Here is a 12,126-nt window from a genome sequence, read left to right on the forward strand (position 1 = left end):
GACCAGAGTTTTCATCCCATCACAGACTTAAAATTCACATTTGCCTTATAACCACTACCTTTTTCTTACGTTAACCATTTTTTGTCCTCTAAGCCTTACCATATTTTAATCATAGTTTATTAATCTTTATGAAACCGTCACCATACCTTTGTTGCTATGCCATGTTGTAGAAAGCAAGAATTCAAAAGAAACATATACCTTAAATGTAAAAATCCTTAAAATCGAACATAATCGTAATCCAGATTTTAGTATGGTAGTGAAATTTATTTACACACAATTAAAAGCAGCATGAAATCCAAATGAATATATATACAATCAACAAAAAAGACCCTAAATTAACATTTTACAGAAAAATACAACAAAAGACAAAAGATAAATGTCAACAAAGAGCACACTTTGCAGAAAATAGTTACCAGTCAATAAAGATTAACCCAATAACAACCAAGAAATACACAGAACACAGTGTGAAAAGAATATAAAAAAGAAATAGAAAAATATTGTATAAATATGGCATTTATTTATTTATTTAATTCTATTCTTTACTTTTTTCTTACTTTGTTTTGCTTTGCAAAATGGAAGGTGAAGCTGATCAACCTGTGTAGTATTATTTGAATGAATTTGTGAATTCAGGGTTGTGCAGAATTGTCCAATATTGACGTTTTTTGCTCTGGCGATACTGTATATGGTTCTACATTTCATTGCCTTTTTCCTCTGTAACCCACGCTGCAGGACATGCATCCCTTTTGTCTTGTGTGTGTGTATACTTTGGGAAGCTATGCTGGATATGATGAACATAGAATACAGCATCCCTGAAAAGCTTGCAGCAGCTGTTCGTCTTTTACGGTGAAGGAGCTTGTGGGCAAGACACTATACAAACAACAGCTCGTAGCTGGCCATGTGAAGGTTTTACACAGCCAGGGGGGACGGCTTTCTGCCAACAGTATAGCAACCTTAGGTGCTCTGTTCAATGCAGCAGTGATAGTAAACATCTGTGTGGCAGCTTCTTGGTCTGTAATCTTTCACTATCTGCTGAAATTGAATGAATCTTTATGAGGTTACATGATAACTAGTGGTACTGGAGACTGTAAGAGGATGTTTCTAAGCTACTCTAATCATCTGTATGATCACAGGCCAGTTTGTAAATGCAGAGTGGGGGCCATGGTGCTCCTTATAGGGTCATCATTGCATTAAAAGACTTGGCATGTTTGATTTGTTCAGCAAGTACACATTTCTGCACTGGTCAGACCATTGCAGACTGCGATAACAGGACAGTGGTTAGATTTTGTTTTGGTTGTTCACCTCTGAGTTTAAAGAGATAACAATAGCAGTCCCCTCAAAGTGGTAGCGATACCAATATAATGTGCCATTCGATACCCATGATGTGAATGCAGTGGCATGTGGTTTATATTTTCATTTTAGTTTGGATCCCCAGTAGCTCCAGCACATATTCTTAACAAATACAGTGCATAAAAAAAGAAAGCAAACAAACAAAAAAGCTTTATAATAATAATAATAATAATAATACAAACAAACCAATAAATAGTATGATATCATATCGTATCGTAACTTATTGTATCGTATCGCATTGCGTTGTATCGTATCTTATCGTATAGTATACACATACTCATACTCATATAGGTGTAGATGTGGGGAGGACACGTCCCCTTCAATACTCAGAACATATGCATTAAAAACATGAACGTAGCAGAGGGCTAAAAGTTAGAGGCATCTACAGTAAAAATTTCTGCATAAAAATTCACCAGATTGCAAAAAAATAAGTGCTTGCTGCTCAAAATTTTCTGGCAGAGGACTCCCAGCCCCCTTTCCATTTCATATATTGCCCCCCCATGTTAAAATGGATTAAATGAATTAAAATGTGCATCTGGCAGTACAAAAACACTGACACGGCTGACTGTTAACATCACACGGCTTGTATTGTCAAATGGTTATTTACGGGTTTAATGATAGAGTTGAGCCGTTCCGGTGTCATGTGAGATGTTTGTGAGACAATTTAACCCGTTGAAAAGTGGAACAACATCGCTTTTCTTGTGTTGCATTCAAACACATTTGATATGCATTTAAATCATTGAAACCTGAGAAAACTGGTAGGATATGTCCCAAAAATTGCAAGAAATTAGGAAAAGGTGACAAGAAAATGAAATGTAGTTTTAAAAGTGAGAGAGAGAAATTTTTTGAATTATTATTTACTATTTTTTCTATATATTTATATATTGTTCGTGCTGTTACCTTTCTTTTTATTATTATTATTATTATTATTATTTTGTTTGTTTTACCTTTTTTAATTTTTTGGCTTGTAACTTCTTGCCATGATTTCTAAAGAAATCAAGCCAAGTTGCTCAGCTTTTAAAGGGTTAACGGTCTAGAGGTGCCCTATTCACAGTTATGTGCTTGTTATAGCTCAATATTTAGGCCTCTGTCTCAATATAGAGCACATATAGTTCTTACTAGAGATAAATCAAGGGTGTCAGGTTTACAAATGCTTTGAAAAGCCTCTGACAGTAACAGGCAAACGTATTGCATCATCGCATAAAAAAAGAGCATGCCCTTTATTAATTAATCATCACAAGAAATAACTGAAGAGTAATGAGTAGTGTCCTCTTGTTGATATTTGTAGAATTATCATAAAGCACTAAGGCTGATGATCATATCTGTAATTTAAAGGATGTGTTGTTTATATTTTTTCTCTATCAGATACAATGTGATTCTGAGCTGATTCCAGCATCCTTTTTCAACAACTCTCAGTCAGCTTCCATTTAAAAATAAAATGTCCTCGGGTATTAATAGATGAAATTCCTAGATTGTATCAAAGCAATTATTTGAACACAGTGTGGTTTAAAAAGAAAAAAAATCGTGTTATTTTGCATTCAAATGAGTGTAAGATGCTGCGGGGCCGCTGGAAGACACATATTGTAAACATTCAAACAAAACAGCGGTGGCAGCGTGAGACAAAAACACAGGATTAGGCGAGTAAAAACAGAGCCTCCTAAATTGGGAAATACTTGAAGCTTTTATCACGACCACTTCTGCGAGTCCGTATCTGTACTCCAACTGTTTTAAAAGGGCTCGAGGAGTACTGAGAGAAGAGTTGGTGTTTGAAAGAAAATGAAAAGAAAATGAAAGAGAGTGAAAGGCAAATCCCATCTCTCCCTCCGTACCCTGATTAATTAGTTCCAAGTTATCCATGAAAGTAATACACTGATAAGGCCAGGAACAAACAGAAGCCAATTACTGGCGTTTCCCTGTGAGCTCGGAGCTCTCGAACACCAGCAGCACCGATGGAAAACATTTAAAGCTCGGTCCTCTCGGCTGATTGGACAGGTGTTCGGGGTTGTTTGCAGGCGCCTCTCTCTTCCTGGCATCACGTCTCTTCATTACAAAGCCAAGTACACACCCTTATCAAGCTGTTCTCATCGATGATGGGAGATGAGACTTTGCATAAAAAAGCCATCTACCACAACAGCTGTGATTGAAGGGAACCTTGGGACCTGTGCTGTGTCTCAAGGACTGCAAAAAGACGCCCCCACACACACACAGCAAACCCAGGCTCAGCTAACGTTTCAGTCTTATTTCTACTTGTGTGCCTTTTCTTGCTTTACACTGCTGAGATCCTGCTGCAGCATCATCAATACATCGATTCTGCTGCCACCATGCTTCACAAGCAGCCTTTGACCCGAGTTAAGAGTTTTTCTACAATAACCCTAACAGCTGGATGCCTCAGCCCACAGCATAATTAACAATTGATTAGCAGCTGACTGGTCCGCTAATGCATCTCGCTCGAAACCACAGGGTGAGGCGCTTTCAGCACAACTCTATTTGTGTCTTTTTTCAGTCAATTTCAGAGCTCTCAGTCTACAGAGTCTAAGACAACGAATGTGTTTTTTTAAAATTATTATTTAGAAACACTACAGCTATGTTATCATCCGTTATATCCAACCTGGAGTCTCACTTAATGCAGAGGGATAAACCGCCTCCAAATGGTGCCATGCCGTTGCTCTGATGGCCCAAAATTCCAAACCCCTATTAGACGGGAAAATGTCCCATTTGACCAAAAGCCCATTTCCGAACCCAGGTGTTTTAACTGACCCTTGGTGGCAACTCCAAGCGACGTTTGGGCTTTTATCCCGGATGTATTTACTGATTAATGGAGGCAATTCCTGGTGACGTTTGGGCCACCAATCCTTGGTGTTTTTACTGAACCTTCATAGCAATTCCCAGTGCCATTCGTGCCACCGAATCTTGATTTTTTTACCAACCTCTGGCAGCAATTCCTACTGATGTTTGGGCTACCGATCCCAAGTGTTTTCACCAACCGTTTGTGGCATTTCCGCTTTGTTGTTTGAGCTACTGAATCTAGGTGTTTTTACAATTCTCAGTTACTGATCCTGGGTGTTTTTACCAACATTTTTTTCTTGGTCGTGCGTTGTATTAACTGCATGGAGTGTGTATTTACAGAGAATCAGGACTATGAAGCAGTGGCCATTTTTTGGGGGGATGTCAGGCTGTCAGAGAAATGTGCTGTAGGTCCAGTGGGGCACTTTTTGGAGTCTGGAATTTTAGCCACAATCGGATGGGTATTCCCCTGAAAACATGCCAAACCTGATGTTTATCTTTTAAAGAGCATATTCATTCCCTTCCTTGTCATCACTAAATGTTCTTGTGAAACATAATAATCAGGAACCATCAGTCATCCTGCAATCAGCCTCTTTTCAAAATTTAAAAGCACCTTTCCTTTCTTGCGGTGGAGGTGTTGTCTGCGGACATCACTCACACAATGGGCCTTTTCTTTCGATCCTCCCAAAGGAAAAGTGTCTACAAGCGGGATTGATTTGTCACTGGAGTCGAGCGTCGTAGACTTGGCCATGCCTCGGGGATGTCAACAAAGCCTTCACGCAGACTGACTCGCCCATTGGATGGGGCTGTCATCGGGAGATAATTGACTGTCAATTAGGGATGGAGACAACAACGTGAGAGTCAGCAGGAAGGCAGTAAATCACTACCTGTCTGTCAGGCGGCCCTGGCTGCCCCGGCCTCGTCTTCATTCCCTTCAATCTCTCTATTCTCAGATATACATGGTTCTCTCTGAACTCTCCTGCTCTTTCTCTTTTTCTCCCATATTGCCTTGTACAGCTCCCTTTGATGGTATTTACAGTATCAACAGCACCATTTTTGTACATCCTCGCGACCTTTCCGAGGCAGACCCTCCCGTTCACCACATCAAGACAACTGAGTGAGTGGTCCCCGTTTTAAAGGTCTCCCCCTGCCACCGGCCGATTGTTGCCCCTCCATGTCTTGCATTGCAAAAAGGCCAAATGCTCTCTGTAACATTCCCCAGGTTACACACATTGACTCATGTATGTCGGTAACCCCTCTTTTATCTCGTCGCTGTGAGATCTGAGCGCGCTCGTGACACCAGAGCGGCATTTATCCTGGTAAGCTCTATTGAGTTGTTGCCTTTTGTCTGTGCTCAAACGCAGCACTGGGGAAGCAGTCAATAAGTGCAAGAGCTATTCAAATAGACTATGCACTTCAGCTGGAGCAAACCTGCAGTACAGTGTGTCTCCCAGAAATGAAGTTTGCTTTTGCACACGAGGCAGCAAATTCTTCAATTTTGTCTGTCGTTTGAGTCCTAATTTGTTTAGAAAGGAGCACTGCTGCTGATCAAAGAGGCTCCAGCGCTGAAGCAATTAGCCAGGCTCATAATCAGACTGTTGATTTCCAGCTGGAAGAATTGTGTTAAGTGCAGCCTCCTGCAAACTATCTCTTTTTTCTTGAGCTCAAAGCTAGGAGAACAACAAGTGCACCTCCAGATTAATAAAGGAGAGAGATCTCACCTGAAACTAATCTGAAGAAACTCTGTGTACCGGTTCACCAGCTGAGGCTGAGATAATGGAGTTAGCCATTTTAATCTTGCCAACACACTGCAGGGAGGCTCATGTTTGAGGGAAGAAATTATGATTCGAGTGTGGAGGATCAGGAGAAGTTGCGAGTGGCGGCTGCAGGAGGTGTTCCCACTGAGCTGGGTGTATTGTTAAAGATAATGACAGTGGTGTGTGTGTGTGTGTGGGTGGGTGGCTGGTACATTATTCAAAGTGTTAGTAGTTCTATTTCATGTTGCTACTGTAGGCCTCGTCTAGTCCGCAGAGAGACGACTGTAGTAAAACTCCTGCCGAGATGCTGTTAACTCAATCAAGCATAAGCACACTCAAAGATAAGGAGGTCCAGATGTCATTTGAAATGCTGTCATCTTTTATAAAATCATTAACGTGACAGTTGTCTTGCTGGAGTTAAAGGAGAGCTTTATTACTCGGGAGCTCTGTGTGATGTCGTACTTATCATTAAGCGACAATTACTGTATTACAGAGCCAACCAATCTCCAGATTTTTTTAATTTTTATTGTAAGTTTCTGCAAATCATGAATCAGTAGATTTGTACGGTATCTTATAAAGGATGTGTTGAAACTTTACATATCTCAGCAAGCAGTGCGGCACAAAAAACCCACTTGGTTATAGTCAGGAAACACGTTTTGTTGTTTGTTAACTGCGATGTGCTGCTAAAAAAATCCAAGGTTTTGTAGATAAACACCCAGGGTCAGCACCACAAACACAGCTGAGAAACGCTGCACTGTGCCACTAAAAACACCAAAGATGGAAACTCCTTTAAGGGCCATCAAAAATAACCACTTTTATTGTTTGTTGACTGCAATGTGCTGCTGAACACACCCAAATTCAGTAAAAAATCAACCTGGTTCGGTGCTACAGCCACCGGTTAAAATGCCACTAAGGGTCACCAAAATTAGGATTCTAAAAATCTAAAAACAAATTTAAAAAAAAAACATTAAAAAAACCTAACATGCAAACATTTTTGTTGTCGGTTGGTGCTCAGCTTTGCAGGCGTCTTGCCTCGGTGAGGCCATCCACCATCCCCTTTGCTTCCTGATAACAAAGTCAGCTCATACACTGCGTCACTTTGGAAACAATGATTTGATTTGCATGAAAGTGCAAATGTTACATATTCTTATTGGTCTGTTTAGCACGATGTCTTATCTAATGGGCTTGCACACACCACAGTGGCATTTAATGACTGCATGTATGTGTAAAATTTCATGTGAGAAAAAGAAAAAGGGACAAAATAATTGACTCTTCACCCAGCTGGGAGTGGTATTCCTGCAACCTTGACATTCGAAAGTCACTTTTGCCTTGTAGACATTCGCTCTCAATTAACACGTGCAAACTGGCACTGTATAGTCATGAAAGTACCGGATGGCCATATTTCCCCTGCAGTGTATCACCACTCGAGGCAAAGCGCTGGTTTTGATTAGCAGCAGCTCTGCCGTACCTCTGCTGGTGTGAAAGGTCTAAGCCCCTTTAACTGCTGTGCTGATTCCTTTTTAATGTTTCAGTTAATGAAATAGCATTTTAATCCAACTTGTGACACACAGACCGGTGTGTCTGTCTTCAGCACTGCCATGAAAAGCATTAATTTCGTGAACAGAGGGAAGAGTCTTCATTCTGTCCTTTTTATCACCAGTGTGGAAGAAAAATGGGCGCTTTTGAAAGCAGTTCCTTCAGGACCAGCATCTGTCAGTAGACACCCGCAGCACCACTCTGAGCAGCTCGCTTTGAGTTGTCCATTTTATTAGGTTTCATGCCGCACCCTGCTCCTCTTTGTCCTGAGGAAGATAGCTTTTGAATTTCATAGACAGTCGTGACTGCTCGGAAATGTTTATGAGGCAACCTGAATGCACACAAAAGCCAATATTGAGGGAGAAAGAGATTAGTTTTCACTTCACACTGATGTGCTTTTGCCACAGGCAACAGATTTAAATGGCTGTGTGTGTTTGTCTTGGTTGTGTGTGTGCACAGCAGTGTGAGACTGTTAATCAGCTGTATTTGAGACCTGAATTATTGGAAGATGTTTTAAATCTGCGCTTATGTCTTGTAGCATCTTTAGACTTATTGTTACTGATTGATAATTGGTTTCATTCCTGGTGTTTATTTTGTGCCATGTGACTTTATGCACTGAACAGCTGAGTCAGTCCTTTTTAAAGGACGAGTTGCACATGTTTGGAAATACACTGCTATACCTCAGCTTCTTTTCCAGAGTGTGAGGAAAAGATCAATGCAACTTTCATATCTGTGGTTAACACAAAGCTACAGCCAGCAGCTGGTTTTTCCTAGCTAAGCACAAAGACTGGAAACGGAAGGAAACAACTCGCCTTTTTCTGCCCAATGTGAGAAAATTCACCCATCAGCTCACTAATAACACATAATAATTCAATTATTTGATATTCATAAATTTGATTCAAAATCTTGAGTGTGAAAATGATAAGTTGTGGTTTGAGCTGGAGGTGTTCAGTGGATTTTGTCACCTTTGAACAGTTTCCTTGTTTAAAGCAGGGACCTAATGTATGGGTGGGAACATGGGGGATATATCCCCTGCAGTTTATTTCAAAAGGTGTTTTTTAGAGTTTACTAACGCTATTTTTACAAAAAAAGGTATTGAAGTTGGAATGGTGTTTGTATCTTATTAGTTGTAGGAAATTATACATAAAATGAATTGAGTGTGTGGAAATGGGAAAATCTTAAATAACTAAAATGAATCTAAAAAATTGGTATAAAATCTTTAAAAGCAGTAGCTATTTATTATAGCCTGGAGCCTGGAGGGTCTAGTTAAAACATTATAAATATTGAGCTCTGTAGAGTTTAATGGGGTTGAAATTGTATTTTCATGTATCTCCAAAAGTATGTAGAGATAAAAACCGTGTATTTTCGCTTGTTCTCTTACATATTTAGATGATAAAAAATGCATTTTACTTCTCGCTTTACACATTTTGCATTCGTTTTAAAATACTGTAATGTCATTGAAACGTGTGGTCTTGGTTGCTGCTGTTTCTTTTATTTCTCCCCGATTTTGAATCATACCATTGCAGGGACATGAAATCATAAATTTAATCATCAAAATTTTAAATCCTAAATATCAAACATTGTCTAAATGACTGGGGTGGCCCTGTTGAGCCTGAGAGCAGTTTAGTAGGTTATGTAAACCTATAATAATCTGGGCTGAACATCGGTACCGACCAAGGTCCCAGCACAGATTTCTCCTCCGATTGTCAAGAGGGGTGAATCTGAGATAAATCGTCCCAAAACTCCTTTAGTCTGAGCTCAGCCCCGAAAAAACTAAAGCCTTTTTTTGGGGATTTGTACCGGTACTTAATGTGCCCCCACCCCTTGGCCTGTGAAATCAAAATTCTGTTGCTGGTTTCCAGTCATGCTAAACTAACCAGCTCCTGTGGCTTCATTAAAAATCAGCATATTTCCCGAAATGTTTAACTGTTCCTAAGTAAAGCAAGCTTCACAAATGCTCCACTCTAACAGTCCGCAGGCCCATAAAGCTGAATAATATAACTTGTAGCATGAATGTGTTATCCTCATTGATAACAGCTTTGTCAGCTTTTTACTTTATCTTATCTCCCAAAAAAATATATGTTCCCCTCAGCCGCCCAGCTGCTCCCTCTGACCGACTTTGAATAGCTCTACATGCACAGATTCTTCTACAATCTCGTGTTTCCCCCTCTGTGGCTCCACTTTCCCCTGCTTGCCTTTGAGTTGATAAATAAATCTTTACAGAGGTATCTGGCTCTCTCCTGAGGGCTTCAAAATCCATAAAATTAGTTCCATCTTGCCCCCTTTTTCCCACCTTTGCTTACAGACAAACTGACAAGTGCAGAAGCAAGATAAAAGCCGGAGTTATGTGAAAACATTATTATGTGAAAACACTTTCATTGCATTTGAATGGGCTCCCTGGAAATGCACAGCCTATACTCTGCAAGAGGTGCGCCGAGTCATGGATGAGAGAGAGGTTTTTTCTCTCTGTATGAGAGGTTCTCAGGCAGACCTGCATTATTCACTCGCTCTTCAACAGCAGTAACAGCCGGGATATCTGCCCGCATAAAGAAACTGCTGCTGCAAGGTAAACAATGATCCTGATGCTGTACTGAAGGAAAAAAGTCAGTTTATATGCGCAAATAATTGCCCAATTTAATTCAAGAGCTCTTTCATGCATTTTCCCTTGACTCAAACTGCCACAAGTTCATTATTGTGCAGCCATGCTGTAATAGAAAAGTCCAGTCACACAATAAACTTCCATATTATTTCTTATGAAGCTTGAAATCAAACATCAGGATGTAATTTATGGTTTTATGACTACAATGATGATTAGATTTGTCTTTGTGGGCACAGTATCTTTGCATTTTGCATATAAATTGAAGGACAAATTCTACATTTGCTTCAATGTTTGAGTATATTGTACGTGCAAAAGAACTGTGGGACCCCCCCTCCCCCCGATGATGTAAACTGATGCAAAACACTTTTATCTGAGAGAGTTTTGCTGGCTCTTGGACTGCTGCTTTAACTACATGCTGCACCTCACATTTTGGTATTGCCTGCCACCCATGCCACCACCACAGACAATAAGATAATAGAAATGGATCAAAAGGCAGACCCGCCCCTCTGTCTTTCTTTCTCAAACTCAGACCGAAATCCGATCAAATGGTAAAAGTAGGCAGTGCCGATCGAATATAAAACTAGAAAACAAGATTATGTTACTGCACTACCTGTTTCTCACCTAAAATGTGCCCTGTTTGGCTGTAATAGTGAAAATTGATGCTGAAAACACTGAGATCAAATGGTAAAATTAAGCAGCGCTAATTAAATATAAACCAAGATTCTGTTACTGTGTTGCCTATTTCTCGTGTCAAATGTTTTCAGGAAGAAGTTTTAGCTTACCATTTAACAGGAATTCAAGACTGTTTCCTGCCGGCTGACCGCTATTGTTTCATCAGTTCATTCAAATACCGCCGCTTTTGCAGTGGTTTCAGTGTAAGATCCTGATGCCAAAAGCCACCTTTTGTGGCTGTTGTAGTGTGATGTAGTAATGTAAGGAGCATATAGGCCGGTCATGTGGGGCGTTGAATGGGTCAAACAAACCTCAGACTTTCACCTGGGAGGTGTTTGCTTCCTGTCTGAATGTGGTGTTTTTTTTCTCCACCTAACCATGTGCCCTCTTTGCCAAAACCTAACGATACATGCCCTTGTTGCCTAATCCTAAGCTTTTTTGATGTCCTGGCGTTGGCTGTCATGTGCTTTTGTTGCCTTGACATAAGCCTTTGTGGTGAAATTCCACCATGTGCTTTTGTTGACATCCTGGCAGCATCTCAGCAGGTCAACAGTAGATGTAAAAAAATACAGAGAACGTATCATGTAGACGTGCAAGTCCACTGCAAAGTGGCAATATGTGGTGACTTGGTATGAGAGCGTGTTGGTTTCACACATACCAGTTTGCATGATGTCACCCACTAGTGGGAGTGTTTATTATTGTGGTTTGGTGCTGTGCATTCTGGTAGTTGTAGGTTTTCTACCTCTTGAGCAAAAGCGTCCTTTTTCTGTTTTCTCTTGTAGTGTAGCACCAGTTTCAAATTTGCATTTGCATTTCTCTTCTGCAGGGACATTAAAATATCATCTTTCTAGCAGTGAAATACTTCTTTAACTGCTAACAGAATTTTGATGCAAATCCTTCAATCCACTTCAGATATTTCCAACTATTTCTCACAAATAACAGCTCAGCCATCTCATCAGCGTGATTCAGCACACAATCACAGAGAGACACAATTGTCTTCTCTCCACCGAGGTTTCCTTATTGAAAGAGATAAGTAAAAAACAAATATACCCACAAAGAACATCTAGTCTAAATATAAAGACTAGAGATGGAGGGATAGGTGCAGCTCTCCTTCAGGGTTCAGTTTGGAGATGGGAATAAGTTTGTACCAAAGGTTTTTTTTTCATGACCAGAATGCTTCTGTGATCTATAGTGTAGCCGCAGGGGCTTCTATGGAAATGCAGCTGAGATAGCCTGGGGCCCGGCTACTCCTGTCATCCAGGATGAGAACGTTTAGCGGGCCTAACATTCGCGTGCCTTTTTATTTTATGGTTTGGAGACACTCCCTTTCCACTCAGCAGAAAAGCCAGCAGTTCTTGCTTCTATACCCCCCCATAGGGGTGCGCTGCAAATACACGAAGTATGTGAAAAACAAGCACCTGTTCATTGTGC

The 12,126-nt window shown here is 40.4% G+C and overlaps 1 long non-coding RNA gene across 2 annotated transcripts in view; it reads left to right on the top strand.

The window, feature by feature from the left end:
* The window catches only part of LOC148186810 (uncharacterized), a 126,197-nt gene that overhangs the window by 5,017 nt on the left and 109,054 nt on the right, over window positions 1-12,126 (top strand). The gene's annotated exons all lie outside the window — the stretch shown is intronic.

Source organism: Plectropomus leopardus, chromosome 16, assembly GCF_026936395.1.
Source record: "Plectropomus leopardus strain MGB_pleo_1.0 chromosome 16, ASM2693639v1, whole genome shotgun sequence".
NCBI lineage: Eukaryota > Metazoa > Chordata > Actinopteri > Perciformes > Serranidae > Plectropomus > Plectropomus leopardus.